This window comes from Fukomys damarensis, unplaced genomic scaffold, assembly GCF_012274545.1.
Source record: "Fukomys damarensis isolate Sample0158 unplaced genomic scaffold, DMR_v1.0_HiC HiC_scaffold_14, whole genome shotgun sequence".
NCBI classification, from domain to species: Eukaryota; Metazoa; Chordata; class Mammalia; order Rodentia; family Bathyergidae; genus Fukomys; species Fukomys damarensis.
The window spans coordinates 75,125,112-75,140,802 of NW_022900926.1; the positions used below are offsets into that span (position 1 = coordinate 75,125,112).

Here is a 15,691-nt window from a genome sequence, read left to right on the forward strand (position 1 = left end):
CAATGCAATCATGGAAATACCAGGTTGTAATTCTACAGGGAAGAGACAGAGACCAAAAGAAGTCTGGTCCACAAACCGCTTGTTGACTGCCCCATGCTTGGACACCATGTCGGGACTTCTCGAGCCAACAGCAACTCCACCCCACAGTCTCTCCTTTCAGCCCTCCATGCCACCAGGCACCTCTGTCTGAGACCAGTAAAGGCTCATACTTTGTTTTTTTACCGTGGTTTTCATCGTTCTGCAGGCAGAGATTTTTCTCCTTGGTGGAGGCTTGTAAAATCCAAAAGTTTCTGTATTTGCAAAATCTATGGCACCATATTGACTCATTACTGAATTAACAAAGGTGTGGATTGCAGCAGAGAATTGAAGACATAAGAGATTTCTTTCCTGTATTTTTATGATACATAGTAACAACAACCACCAAAACGAAATGTCCTCTATGGTCCCAGCTGAGTGTCAAAGACAGTAACAATGGTTTGGATTTAAAAGGAAAATGGGATAATATCTAGGTTGTAGAGTATTGAGGAAATTATGGATTGAATCAAAAAGTTACGTGCCTCCAAGGAAGCTGCAGGTGGGTCAAACAATTTCTTTGAGTTTGTTTTTGAGGATTAAAAGGGGAAAATTTCATTTTCTGAGGCATTGAAAAATGTAAGCAGTATGTGAGTCAAAGATGTCCACCATATGGATTTAAATGGATCAGCTTTCAGAGAGCAGTGACATCAGAGAGCAATTCTCATCTTCTGAAGACTTGTGAGCCCAGGAAGCAGGAGAGGCTTAAAATGCCCTGAAATTAATTTTCCTGCTTTTATGATTTCAGCCAGTGTTTTCATTTTAGTATTGATACCCAGAAGCAGTTTCTCAAAAGACCAATCTTTTTTAAAAATCACATCAAATAACCAAGTGACACTATTCATTTACTTGAATAACTGAAATGTGAATTTCAAAAATCACTGAATCATGTCAAGTTCAAATGGCTAGGATCAGATTTGCATAGATTCAAGTCAACTGGGAACTTTCCTCAAAATTATTGCAACTTTGAAATAGATGTTTAAATAAACTGTAGGAAGAAACAATGGTAAAATCTTGAATTAAAAGCACATAAATGTTTAAGTTTTTACCACCTTTGCTCCTGGATTGCTTTGAGATTTTAATTCTCTGAGTTTGACTAATTCATCCATTTTCAGCCATTGCTATAATTATTCATACTTAAGCTCTTTCCACATTTGGCATAATATGGCCACCATACAAAATTCACCTCATTTTATTTATATCTGAGTTTCAATTGCAATTCTAGCCAGGAATTTATACATTAAGGCCATTCATCTAAATTATCAAGTAAAAGCTCTAGGTGAGGGCCTGGGATTTAGCTCAGTGGTTCTACTGCCTGCCTCACAAGCACAAGTACCTGAGTTCAATCCCTGGTACTAAAAAAAACAAAAACTCTAGATGAGAAGATGAAAAAAGCACATCCCATGGATGAAAAAGTGATATAGTGGTAGAGATAGCCTTGACTGTAGCTTCCTAGTCTTGATCCTAGCACCCTCTGCCGCCTCTGCCCTTGGTCCAGAATATTATTCTTGCTGAATTCTGTCATTCAATCTAAAACATTTTCATGGATCCTCTTCCCAGTGGTGTCCAAACCAACCAGACAGAGGTTTGAGTTACAGGTAGATGGGAAATGATCATGGGTATTATTGAGGTGTAGGATTCACCAGAATCAAAGTAAAATTCAGATGAACTTTTTAATTGTAAGCCGTTGTTCAATTATTTACATTCCTCCTTCTCTTAATTAATATAAAAAATGAACAGGAAAGCCAGTCTGCGTGCTAGATTTGTGTACCGTCCTGTGTAAGAACTTACCTTGTGGTTTCTCTATAACATTTGCCTGTGTGTGGTGGTGTTCGATATGAAAAAGCCTCTTAATTGCAGGGGGGGGCAAATTTAAAGGGCACATCATTCATCGTGAATTATGTGCATAAATAACACTAGGTATTGTGGTGATATAAAGATATAAGGCGTGGTCTTCTGCTCTCATGGATTTTATAGTAGTAGAAATTTTAAGATAAATGATATAGCTTTTCCATTTTAAAAGGTTCCTTGGCTGCCAGTTAGCAATGGTTGCTTATTCTTTTCTTTTTTCTTTTTTTTTAATATACTGGAAAGAGAAATCTTGATAGTGTAGGGAGAAAAGGCATGAATAAGCATTCCTCACGGCATCCTAGAAGGACGCATACATTATTCTAGACAACAAAATATCTTCCAGCAAGAATAACCCAGGTCAGTGCCCCAAAATGGTTCAAAGCAAAAGTTCCCGGGAGAGAGTATTTTGGGCTAGTCTTAGCATTCTAAAAGGCTATCCTCCCTAGTTGTTTTAGAACACTGAAAAGGAAAGCAAAAGAAATACTTTCCCTCAACTCTGGCCCTAACTGGTTATGGAGTTAGTTGCCTGTGACTAAGCATTGTTCATTGCTATCACTACACTACCCTGGCTCTTCTCCCTATGTGGGGCTGAGGTGATTCTTACTGTGAGGGTCCCACCAGGTATCATAAAATGGTTTACTGAAACTTTCATTCATGAATATAAAATTTTTACTTATGACTATGGAGTGCACCTAAAAGTTCTTGCCTACGTTCATTGCTGGTATTCCTCTTCCCATTTACTCTGGGGGGCTGCACACATTAAAATAAATGTTAAATTTGAGGCAACTCCATACAAAGTTAAAGTTATTTCAGACCTAGAGTTTTAGTCTAGCAGAGGATAAATGTAATTATTTTTAAATGAAGTGATTGATTAGAATTCTTTGATTCCTCCTCTTGATGATTTAGCAGGTTTGTCCTTTAGAAAAGGAGGCATAATGGGCGTGGTGGCGCATGCCTGTAATCCCAGCATTAGGGAGGCTGAGGCAGGAGAATCGCTGTGAGTTGGAGACCAGCCTGGGCTACATAGTGAGTTCTAGGTCAGTCTCAACTACATAGTGAAACCCTGTCTGAAAAAACTAAAAAAAAAAAAAAAAAAAAAAAAAAGAGGCTTAGTTTGTCTCACATCCATGGGATATAAATAGAACCACTTAAATACAGCGTAGAGGTGAATTACCCTCACAAGGTTTTCTGAGCCTTAAGTACTGCTTCACTATGAGTGAAGAGGGAATTCCTGGAAGCTATGCAGTCAAGAACTTGCTCAGAACTGATCTTCTACACTCCAAGTCTCTGAGTAGATCCATGGCCTCACCATTGCCCTCCCTCAGGACAGCAACCATAAGTACTGTCTGTATCAAAATAGTTCTGTTTAAATCCTGTCTGGAGGAACCATCCTGAGGGTGGCTGCTAGCGGAGCCAGGGGCAGACTCTTGCGTGTGTCTTTCCTTTCCTCTCTAGGGCCAATCCCTCATGTTTAAAGTAAGGGACTCTCAAGTCAGGAAACTAGTCAGACGTCCAAACTATGTGGTGACGCTGAGGCCCCTGTGAACCGGAAACAGACATTTACTGTATCCCTTCCCGACTCAATCAGTTCCAAACATCTATCTCTGGCGCTTAGGGAGCCTGGCTGTGGGCCCAAACTCTAACCTGTGTAGAGGCAACGTACAGTTCATGGAGGTCACTTTTATTTTTTGTTTTTACTGTTTTAAGAGAGAGTTGGGTGTATGCTGTTGGCACTTTTACAAGAGCCTGGTGAAGGGAGAGGAAAAGGGAAAAAGTAAGACTGTTTTTAATTCATCAAACTGCTGCTGATTTAGGAATAATAAACACAAGTCTGTTTCCTTGATTATTTTATAAATAGCAAATATTTGGGGGAGGAATTTGATAAGTATGCAGACTATAGGACTTGTTTACCAAAATGATGCATCAGTAAAAAAACAAACAAGCTCCCAAAAAACCCTTGAGTATGTCTGTGAGATTCTTCAGTCTGGTTCCCAAGGTCCTTAGTCATCATTCCCCTCATCTTTTGAACTCCATCAAAGCAACACGGGGGCCTCTTAGTGGAAAGATTGGTTCCATTATGCAAAGGGCAATAAGGTAGCGCCCTTCCCAGCAGTTAATAGGCAGGAATGTTGTAAAATGCTGTGTGGTTTTCAAATACCAAGGCGGAAGTTTTCTGGTTTATAATCTTCCTTGTCATCTGGACTTGTCTACTGGCTTTCTCAGGCATTGCTTTTCCAGGCTACACCAAACGAGTTAGGCTGGAGATCTGCTGCCCAAAGTAGAACAGACCACTGCTTGGTGCCCGGTGTGCCCCTCAGCACAGCCACTCCCAAGCTGCTTCTCCAGACCCCAGCTCAGGTTATGGGAATTTGACAGTTGTGAGTTACTGTAAGAGCCCCCGGACTAAAGCCACTGGCCCAAACATGCAGCAAATTGCATATAAATGAGCAACACAGGCCCTGAGGAGAAGAGGAGGGAAAATCTAAACTGTGGTCACAGCATTCTTCTGATATTAAAATGGAAATATTTTGTCCATTTGGATCGCAGGGCGCTTTAGAATGAATGGGAAAACTTTTCTGAAGTTCCTGTAAGTAGGATATTGACTTTTAAAATAGATTATGAAAGCAAAAGCAACAGAAGTGATGCTTTACGTATTTGTTTGCTCAAAAAGTATTTTGGGGGCCAAGGCAGGTTGTGAGGACATGGTGGCAAACTGGAAAGATTTGATTCCACTGTCTCTCAAGAATAGAAAACACCCACCATGTGAACCATGGAGAAAGGAACCATCTACCCCCTAGGCAGCACTAGTCACCCAGTCCTTGTCCCATTTTTAACCCAGAACTTGAGGAGACTAGAGATCATCAAAACCTATGCTTTTATTACACATTTTCTTCTGCTTCCAGAGTTCTTGAGTCCCCAGCATCTAGCTAGGCCTTGTTCTTTTTCCATGCCTGGGTTGGAGATAAAAGACAGAATTCTGTCTCTTTTTGAAGCACAGCATTCTTTGTGAGGCAAGAAGGACTTTAACTGTGCAGGGAAGGTACAGTCCTTCCCTGTAATGGACAGGATGAGTCCATTTTGGTGTGGCTCTCTCTTCAAATGCCTTCTTCAACAAACTTTGAAGCAATCCCTTCATCCCAAATCAAGACAATATCTGCTTTTATCCTCACATATCTCAGGATCTTTAAGGTCCTTGATACATCATTAATCCAAATCTCAGGTGATTCTAAGGGACTCAAAATCTCAAATATCTCCAATGTGTTTCTAGGTAGAAATGTGTTCTGCCTCTCTGATCTAAATAGTCAAGGAGAAGCAGAGACTGCAGGCTGCAAGAGGACTAGCACCCACTAATGATGGATGAAAAATAAACAAAAGGAAGAGATTCTCAGCCAGCTCTCTTGTTTTCACCACGAAATGTTTTAACATGTTAGGTCTATGTCACACAAAATCTAATTAATTCATTATTTCAAGAAAACAGATAAGAATTTTAAAATACCGTTCTTTGGAGTAGCTCAAAGAAATCAGACTACTAAGAATAATTGTATCAGAGACCCTCTCTTTGAGCCTGACATGATGCTGACTGGTAGTGGAGGTCAGAATGCTTTCCAGTTTTGTAAAACCGTGCTATACTTTTATGATACCTTTCATTTGAACATTTATTTCTCTAGTACTTTTGCAAGAGTGTAGATAATTTACAACTTATTTTATGGTAGAGAAACTGAAATGGCTAACCATTAACAGGTTGTGTTTTCTCAAAGTTACCCAGTAGGTAATTAGTAGATTTAAGAAAACAATCCAGAACTGCAAATTCTTAGTTTCTTGGCCTTTCCCCTCAGACCTTTATACCCCAGGTGCTCCTAAGTTTAATGCCATAAGGATGTAAGAAGCCAGTATTAGGGACATTGGTGGAATATCACTAAGTATCAGATAATACCCTCACATAGGACATTATAATTGATAGCTACTGTGCCTGAATTTCTTTCCAATTTAGTTCCACTTGTAAAATGAGGCAAGAGAGACTCTTTCTCTGCACATACACATATATTAATCCACACATGGGTGCCCAGTGCTGGCACAACACACACCCTTAAACATCTGTCCATATGAACACTGTTCATACCTGAGGCAAACACAGTTGCATTACTCTTGCTCTGTGTCTTCAGGACAAAAGGATTGTAATCAAATGTCACAAAGGCTTATGGGCTGTGCTGCTGCTGACATCAAAGATGAACATTGCTTTAGAATGCATGGAGTTTTAGATAGCAGGAATACATCAATAAAGAAAATGACAAATCAATTAACTCGTCAAGCCCTTTCATATTGAAAAACCAAGTATTGTCTCCCAGTAGTACTGAACATCTATTTCCTTGTTCCTCTTTAAGGAAAAGAGTTCTGGAACTCTTCAAGTTCCAGTTGGTGGTTCCAGAGATTCTCAAAATGTTACTACAACATTTTCCTTAGTTGTACAGATTGGCTAAGGAACTACAGTGCTAGGCACTTTGTATTACTTTTAAATTGTATGTACATATATGGCTAAATGGACCATTAAGGAATGTGATATTGATTGTTTACCTGAACATAAATAATTAAAAATACTTTTTAGATCTCATAATTGTAAATACATGGATCTGTTCAAAGGTTAAATTGAACAGATGCTGTCGGGACTGGCAGAGGTGGAAATTCCTCTAGGGTTCTTTGTCTCCAGTTGTAAAAGAAAATGTTGAACCAGATGCTTTCTAAGGTGTCTTTCAGCTCTATAAATTATTTTTTAATGATCCTACTTATATGTTTCTTATAAGTCTTATATAATAACCTTATATAAAATCTACTATAAACCATATAAAACCCTATAAAGCTTGCTATAAATCTTATAAATCTATTATAAAGATATAAGTCCTTTTTATAACAATTTACATACTCATCTTCACTTATTAATACATTAGACATTTATTAGGTTCAAAATAGATGCCAGACATGGTGCTATATTTTAGGCAACAACACAACAATAAGTCATAGTTTAGGTGCTCAAGCTTGTCATAGACTAGAAGACACATAATTAGTTTACTGTCCCAGCTCACCTGGGTTGCTATAACAAAATACCTTAGCATGGGTCACTTATAAACAACAAAAATTTATTGCTCGCAGTTCTGGTGACTGGGAAATCCAAAATTAAAGTGCCCACCGATTTAGTGTCTGGTGAGAGCTGGCTTTCTGCCTCATTGATAGCATATTTTTGCTACATCCTCACACAATGGAAGAGGTGAACAACCCCCCCGCTTAGGACTCTTTTATAAGAGCAGTAATTTAATTTATGAGACTGAATGTCTCGTGATGAAATCACCTCTCCAAGGCCTTTTTATATCACCATGGGGATTTTTCAACATGCGATTTCAGGGGGACACAAACATTCAGACCATAACAATTACCATTTACCATATGCTAAGTCCAATGACAGCTGGACCTGCAGAACAAGGGGGCCCAGAGAGGGCTCTCTACTTTACCTTCGCTGAGGGATGGTGGGCCAGGAATGAATGTTTGGAGACAGTAGTGTGTAAGTAGACTCTCAATGGATAAAACTGTAGTTAACCCATACAAGAGAAAGGGGAAGACCCTTCAGATAGAAAGGCAGTGCCCACCAAGCCACAGTGCCAAGAAAGAACTTTTAACATGAAGAATGCATACTTACTAGCACAGTGCATGATGTGAGCATGAGGCTGAGTCTGGAGCAGCAGACAGCAGATGACACTGAGAGTCTTAGATAAGCTTTATTCTGTGGGCGATGAAAGGTCTCCAAAAAATTATACATGGTGGAATGACATCATAGATGTAGGTGGTAGGTGGTAGTTGTATCATGATTTTGACAGTGGTCTGAAAGAATGAATTAACGGAGCTCACACTAGAATCAGAGGAACAAGCTATGAACATCATCCAGTTGAGAAATTATGAAGCCAGGATGCTACAGTGATAGAAGGCCAAGTCTGGAAATATTTTGGAGGGTGACGTGGATCCATGGAGGTAACAACCCAATTCAGAGTACCCATCCCTACACTGGGCTTCTGATTCTCCCAACATGCTGAATAGCAGGAAGAAAAATTTACTTGTTCTCTATTCATAGATTTGCATCCTTAAGACTTTTCTTAGTTATTGTGCAAGTCTTTTACAAATATGAACTATGATTCTTTTATTATTGTTCACAAGTTGCAGTAGGGAAACAGCTACTTGGTATTCTGAGAGGATCCTCCATTGCTCCTCATTAGCTTTGGAAGTTGTGAATAAATTATATCCAGTGCTCACTTTGTCATCTGTCATCCACCTTAAAAGTGCTCTTGTGGAAAGGAAGTTTGTACCAGTCAGCAAGACTCTCGCCATCTGTCACATAGGTTTTTAGTTTTTAACAGAGAGAGCCTGTTCTCACTCAGGGACAGCAAGCCATCACTTCAACTTAGGCATCTACAACATTCTGTACCAGTGAGTCAGAAGCAGCAAGTTGGGTTTTCTTATGAAAGGCAGATGTCTTTAATATCCAGGGACAAGTTTTGGCACAGTCAATGGGGCAAGATTACACCCAATTCTCTGGAAGCAACTGAAGGCTTTTGGCAAGGTTAAGCCAGCCTGACTAAGCAAGGGTTCCACCAGGGAATCCACGGCTGCCTTAGGAAGCTCTAGAGGCAGCTTGGGCTGCAGTCCCAGCTAGAGTTCTGTTGTCCAAATGGCCTTTAAAGGGGCCTGTGATTTACACAGATTTGTATAAGATTGAAAGCACTTTATGAAATGTGTTCCTACAATTACATTTCCTAAGAATTACTAGGGATTAGAATGTCACTATTCTCGGACACTCTGCCACATAGTTTTCTGTAAACAATTTATACCGAAATAAAGGAGAGGGGAGGATCAGTTGCCAATTTGTGTGAGCTTTTCCACAGTGGCTCACTATGGCCAATTCCTTCTGATTTATATACCAGTTGCTGTAGCCAGGGGAACTACAGTCATCCTGACTCCTCAGTACTTTCAGAACATTTTAAAAGTAAAGCCTTAATAAAAGGCTTCCTTTCTACTATCCTTGCCCTTTGGGATGAGGAAAATATCCCACAGAAATTGTACACATTTTGCAAAAGCCATAACTCTTGAGAGTGACATTTTAATGTCTTAAAGTCAGTGCATAATAAATGTCTCTTGTTGTAAGTTAGAGCCTTTCTGGGATGCATTGACCTTTGAAGTCTGTCCAGTAGGTAGGCTTTCCATCTCACTCAAGGCTATAATATATCGGTTTTGATTTTTATTAAGCATAAAATTATGATTAGAAGTCCTCTGAAATGTTTCATTTGTTTTTAATGGCTTGAAATTATGCTCAATTTCAGTAATATGCATCATTTTATTTATCTAGCAGTGAAAAATTAAGAACCAGATAGAAAGTGGGAGGTATTACAGAGTTGATGTCTTAGGCAAATTGTGATATTATGCAGAAGAGTTCAAATACACACAGTACAGTATTGAATGTTATTACTTATTTATTTCAAATTACAAATAATTTTGAAATTTACTGAAAGCAAAGCCACTAAGAATCTAAGATTCTTTATTAATAACCTTACTAATTACTAAGAATATCCTTTCTGTTATCAAAGTTTGATTTTCTGCTCAAAAAAATATTGGATATACTTTATTGATTGCTGGACATTAGAAAGAATTTCAGCAACACAAAGTTCAGTTGTCCTCTTTTGCCTCCTCCATTCCTCTCCAGCCAGATACGTGCTCTTCTGTAGACTTTAGAGCACTACCTGGTTCCCACATCCATGAACAAATCTTTCCCAAGCCTAACACCAAAGAGGAAGCTCAAATGGGGGGACCCTGACGTTAAATCCACTGAAGTACATTTCCTATAAGTCTGTTCGGCACTGGGGATCTAGGGAGAGCTTTTCTCCAGATTTTCTGACTGGAGCAGAATAGAATTGAACATTCACAGTGCACTAAGCAAAGCTCACACAGCATGAGCCAGATGGCCACAGGGCCCCCATTCCCTGTGAAGGAGTGGACAATCACACCTACATGTTAAACATCCCTGGGTCGTAGTGAAAGAACATTTCTAGTGTTAAGTTTCAGAACCAAGGTGCAGAGCTATGTAGTACAATGCCATCTGTGTGAAACACACACACACACACACACACACACACACACACACATGCACACACAGAAGTAGACAAAGACATATGCATATGCTTGTGTACATTTTTTGTTTGTTTTGTTTTTGTTTTTTGGTACCAGGGATTAAACTCAGGTCCTTGCACTTGTGAGGCAGGCGGTGGAACCATTGAGCTAAATCCCTGTCCCCACTTGTATATATTTTTAAAAATAGTCTAAAAACTAAATCATTGCTGTGGGTTGGAAGACAACAGGGAAGCGTATATATTCTTTGCTTTTATTCATTCTGTAACTTGTAATTTTGAAGAAACCTAGTCTTAAAAACTGAATAAAATATGTTTATCGATAAACATGGAAAGGAATATTGTTGAACGGAACAAAAAATAAATTTATAAATATATCAAGGAAGATTTCATTCTTATTAAAATAAATTGACCATAGGTGTTTGGTAGGTAGATGGACAACCTGTGGGGGAAATTTGACAATGCAAAACAAGTTGCTATTAAAAGTTACCAGTGAGGGGTACAATGAAGGAGAAGGTCTTTCATTTTGTGTTACATGATTCTATAACACTTAACTTTTTTCATTGAATATGAACTGATAATCAGGAAAAAAATTTTTTTTAAAATAAGAAAAATACTAGACCAGGGATTTAGCTCAGTGGTTCCATTGCCTGCCTCACAAGTGCAAAGACCCAAGTTCAATCCCTGGTACCAAAAAAAAAAAAGTAAGAAAAATATTACAATATGCTTTATGGAGCTGGGGATTTAGCTCTGTGATTCGGTGGCCTGCCTTACAAGCACAAGGACCCGAGTTCAATCCCGGGTACCAAAAAAAAAATCCCAATATGGTTTATGCCAGACAACCGCAACTCAACTAACTGCTTCTTTCAAGTGATAAAATTGTTTGGGGGAATATTAGAGGGAAAAAAAAATACATACATGGATTGCTAAAGGCCCTAAACATAAACATCTACTTATTCCTAGTTTTTCCAAATCCCTGTAGTTCTCTGTCCTAAATCACAGGAGATTTCCCACAACCTTTGAGTTGAATTTGGAGCCAGTTCTTCGGTGGCGGTGGCTGCAGGGGAAAGGCCTGGTGGGATTCGGTGCAGCATGGGACTAGGTGAGTTACTTGACCCTCTCTTTGCCACTTTTCCACTAACACCACTAGTTAGGCTGGGGAATGAAAGGCCTTTTCTGTCTTTAGCTCTTCATTTTGACCTTTGGTATCTTTGGGACCCTGTTGAGATGTAGCAAGCAGATTCAGTTTTCATTTTACTCTTGGAGCACTGATTTGAAAGTTTTCATTTTGAATTCTCCCACGTCTGGGTCTCAAACCCACACAAGCAGCAAGCCCTTGCTTGGTGGAGATTAGCTTGGCACGCTTGTTTCTACTTTCACTTCCCACCCAGATTCCTGAGTATAGACCAGTGGAAATTGTAGCAGGTTTGCCAAGGAAGACCAATTAGACAATCCCGAAATCCCCTGGGTGACACAGAGTATATGAAAGCCTTGTTTGTACTGTATCACATTGCTAAATTTAGAGACAGAATGAATTGCAAGGAGATCAATCCAAAAATATGGAAAACTTGCCCAGGCTAGTTAGTCTTCATTTATTTTGAAATGCACACAGAAATTGAGCTAATTCCAACTTCAGCCAGTTGCGACAGAGTTCCCATTTCCCTGAAGGTGCTCTGGAGAAGGCAGTGCCTTCTAGGTGCATGAAGCTGATGCCTGCCAAGCCCACACAAGATGTGAGCTGGGAATGGTAATTGGTATCCTGATAAACAAGTCAGTTATCCAGCAGCGGGTTGCTGGCATGATCATACGAGTGCTTACATAAGGGCAAACAGCAATCATCAAAAGTTGTTGGAGGGACAATCATCAATCGCCGAAGTATTGCTAATAGAGCTGAGGGCATCATTCATGTCATTAATGAAGTGTTTAGAGCACAAACGTCAAAAGTCCTTTAAATTCTTGTTTTAAAAATTAGACTCTTCATTTGTGCGGAGATCTTATAGATTGCTGTGTAAATTTTAAATCGTTTAACAACTGATACCAAGAGAAACTTTATCCATTCAGGACTGTTTGGTACTTTGGAGGACGTCATGGAGTCTTCCTGCCATTCACGTTGGTGTGTGAATTATCTTTGGAAAGCCAGTCATCTCCAGATTCTTTCCAAATGTTATTTATGGGGTAGAGTCTTCCCTCTCCTTCTGAAGTATGAGCTTGAAAGCCACCCTCTGAGATATACTTAGAGCTTTTCACATGTCAGCTCCTTGCAGTGCTTCACCTGGTGATGAGCTGAGTGATGACCTCAGAGAAAGAGGTGTTAGAACAGACATGGAAAGAAGCACAGATAAGGACATGGATGCACATGGCAGAATAAAATTCTCAATGCTATGGAAGATGTGGAAATCCAAGTTGCCTTTGAAGAAGAATGATGGAAAGAAATGTGTAAAAGAATAAAAACAATGAAGAAGTCCCCTGTATTTTGATGAGGATGTCAGTCGCTGGGCTTCTGTTTCCCATTTATCAGACATGAAGATGCTGCATACATGAGCCCCAAAAGAGGTTTCAAGTCCAGATGCATAATTCATCTCTAACCTCCAACCAAAGGATTGAAGTAAATTACAGAAACACAGAAGAAGTAGAGTCCAAATACAAGAAAAAGAAATGAGTTACATAAAGAAGTAAAATACAATTGCATCATTATTATGATGAATTATAATTTCAGGATAGTATATGTGTGTGTAACACTTTAATAACCACGTAGGAGTCATGACAATTTTAGTGACTGCAAAACCTAGAAAAGCTGTTGCTGCTCTTGATGTGTGACATACTGCTATTATTGATCATTTTTTTAACCCTTTAGATTTTTATTTGTTCTCTCTGAAGAATGAAAATAGTTAGCAAATTATTTTAGATTCATGAAGACTGTATATCCTTTGTATTTAGATCTTTAATGATATGCAACATAATACAAAACAAACCGAAGAGGGTGATTTCTATGCCTAGGTGTGTTACTTGTGTCAGCCCAAAGCAGGGCTGGCGGCGACTGTTCACAGAGAACTATGGGCGTGTTAGTTAAGTCGTGGCCTCTTTTTCACCCATTCAATTATGCTGGGAAGGGGGGGATCAATGATTACTCAAACTGGCAATCATATACTAAAGCAGGTGCTCTGAAGCCCTGGGCAGCAGAGGATTGTGGTCTGAACCATACTGAAAGAAACAGTCTGGGCAAAAAATGCATGGTGACTGCCTGGCAGAAGAGGCAAACTCAGCCCCGTGGGAAAAGTGCATTCTCTGTACCTCATAGACATTGCAGAACCAGTGTTCCACTAAGACTTTCTTAAAAGGCAAGGTAATGAACAAATCGCTGGCAGAACCTTTCACTTCCACTTGGACTAAAGTTAAGTGCAGACAAAAGGGGAAGCTTCTAGCCTCAAAGCAGCATTGAGTCCGGCCCTCCCCTTTTCTCTCCACTCTTCTTGGCAGCCAAGCTGGGTTCTGGCTGAGGATGCAGAGACCCAAGAAAGACCCAGGTAGTCTATCTGGAGGGCCAGTGTGGGAAGGACACTTTTAAAAATACAAATAAATTTAATATGGAAGGAGCCAGGATGGGTCTGGGGCATTAACATGCCCAAATCTTCCCTACTTTCTCTTCAGCTCAAGACCTAGGCTCGTAGAGACTGGCAAACACAGACTCCACCCCTGACCTTCTAACCCCCAAGAGAAAATTGGGAAGTGTGTCCCTTCTCCTTCCCCACAGGTGGGCTCTGCAGGACCTTGTGGTGGTGGTGGTGGTGGGGTGGTTCTGTGGCAGGGCCTACAGGCAAGGCCTGGTCTCAGCTGGCTCCAGCCCAAGCCATGAGGACTTCCAAAGCGTTGTCCTGGTCACTGTTGTGTAATAGCAAAGCTTCTTTAATGCCTTTCAGTTCAAAGCCCATTTCCTTCAATTTGTTCATTAACTGAAGAAACTCCATCATCTTTTCTTCTGAACACTGGTGCATTTCCAGCACCTCTTCCACTAAAAGGGGCTCAAAGCCTTTCTCACAAAGCTGTCCATGTGCAAAGAGATAGTCAAGAATCTGTACAATATTCTCTCCTTTCTTCTTCATGGCTCTCAGGACACACTCTTATGAATAGCCCATGTTGACCACTGTCTCTACACACTGCCTCTCCCTGGGAGACAGTGCTTACAGTTCAGGATAGGCCTGGGTACAGCAGGGTGTGTTGGGCATTTGTGACACTGAGAAATTCAGAGGGGTGACTGTAGGACCTGCATTTGAAGGTGATGATTCTTCTGTGCACAGAGACAAAACAGACAGGGAAGGCACGTGGGATGATATCAGAGTTGGCACCTCTGTGCCACTATCCAAGTTCAAAGGTGAAAGCCCAAGAGTATGGTCCCTGTTAATCTCACTGGTACTGCTTTGGGGAGAAGGCTTTAGGGAATTTCAGAATGTGTCACTGCAGAGGCAGGATGTGCTATGGAAAGTGCTCGCCAGCTTGACTGTCTTCTGACTGCTGTTATTAGAGTCAAGTTTGGGAAAGGACAGAGATCTGATATTGCTTACTGTAGGGATAGGAGGAAGGGACACTTTGGAAGACAGAGACATCTTTTCACAGTTGCCTAACTGTGGTAAAGTTATAAAGCCCTTGGGTTTATGAAGAGGCTTGAAATCCAGGGTTGCCTGCTCCAAGGGATGCCAAGACTTCCTCATCTTATAACACAAACCCAGAGCTGCCTCTGGGCAAGTTATTGTCCAAAAATTGAGCCATAGTGGGTCCAGTAGTTCCTACCAAAATGTTTTTCATCTCCTCCTTCTCATCAATAGTTTTTAACTCCAGATTATCAAATGAGTCTTCTTCACATTCCAAGTCAGTGGGATTGAAATCTGCCTTTGTGTGGGGTGGTCTGAGAACTTTCTGTTTCATGGCACTACTGCTGATCCGAGTCAGAGTGAGGATGTTGTGCTGTAAGCTGGCAAGGATAGAGTTAATAGGAGGGGGCACAGTGGCTGTACTGTGAGTCTTGGAGAAGCTCATTTTGCTGTCACCCTCTGGGCCACTCTTGGAATTCACTTTAGCTTCTGCTTCCTCAGCCTTGCAATCTGCTTCCTGCTGAGCTTCTTGAATTTTCTTAACATCTTCAGCCCACTCAATTGTTTTCTTTTCCAAGGAGAAGTTATACTGTACTTCTCTGACAACCTACAAAGCCAATGGGCAACTTTAGCTGGTGTTTTGAATTTTTCTCCTATCTTAAATGGGACATTCTCAAGGTAACTGAAAGACCCATGAAAATCTGCACCCAACTTTTTAGAAGCCATTTAGAATCTGAACACCACTGCCGTCCCCAAAGCTAAAAGGTGTTGGCAATGGCTGGCTTCCCAGGCTTGGAACTCAATGAGCTCCCAACGCCCCTAGGGAAAGTGAACGCCACCACTTCCTACTCTGCCCAACTCAGGCCAGCCAGTCCCTGTAGCCACCACCAATGCTGCAGCCACCCGCCACGTTGAAGTCCTACTTCCCTCCCCTTCTCCTCCTATTATTGATCATTTTATATAAAATATAAATACACACATATGCATATATATAAATATATATATATATATAAAATATATATA

The 15,691-nt window shown here is 40.4% G+C and overlaps 1 pseudogene; it reads right to left on the reverse strand.

The window, feature by feature from the left end:
- Positions 1-13,888: 13,888 nt before the first annotated feature.
- On the reverse strand, positions 13,889-15,412 carry LOC104850330 (annotated as a pseudogene).
- Positions 15,413-15,691: the final 279 nt, after the last annotated feature.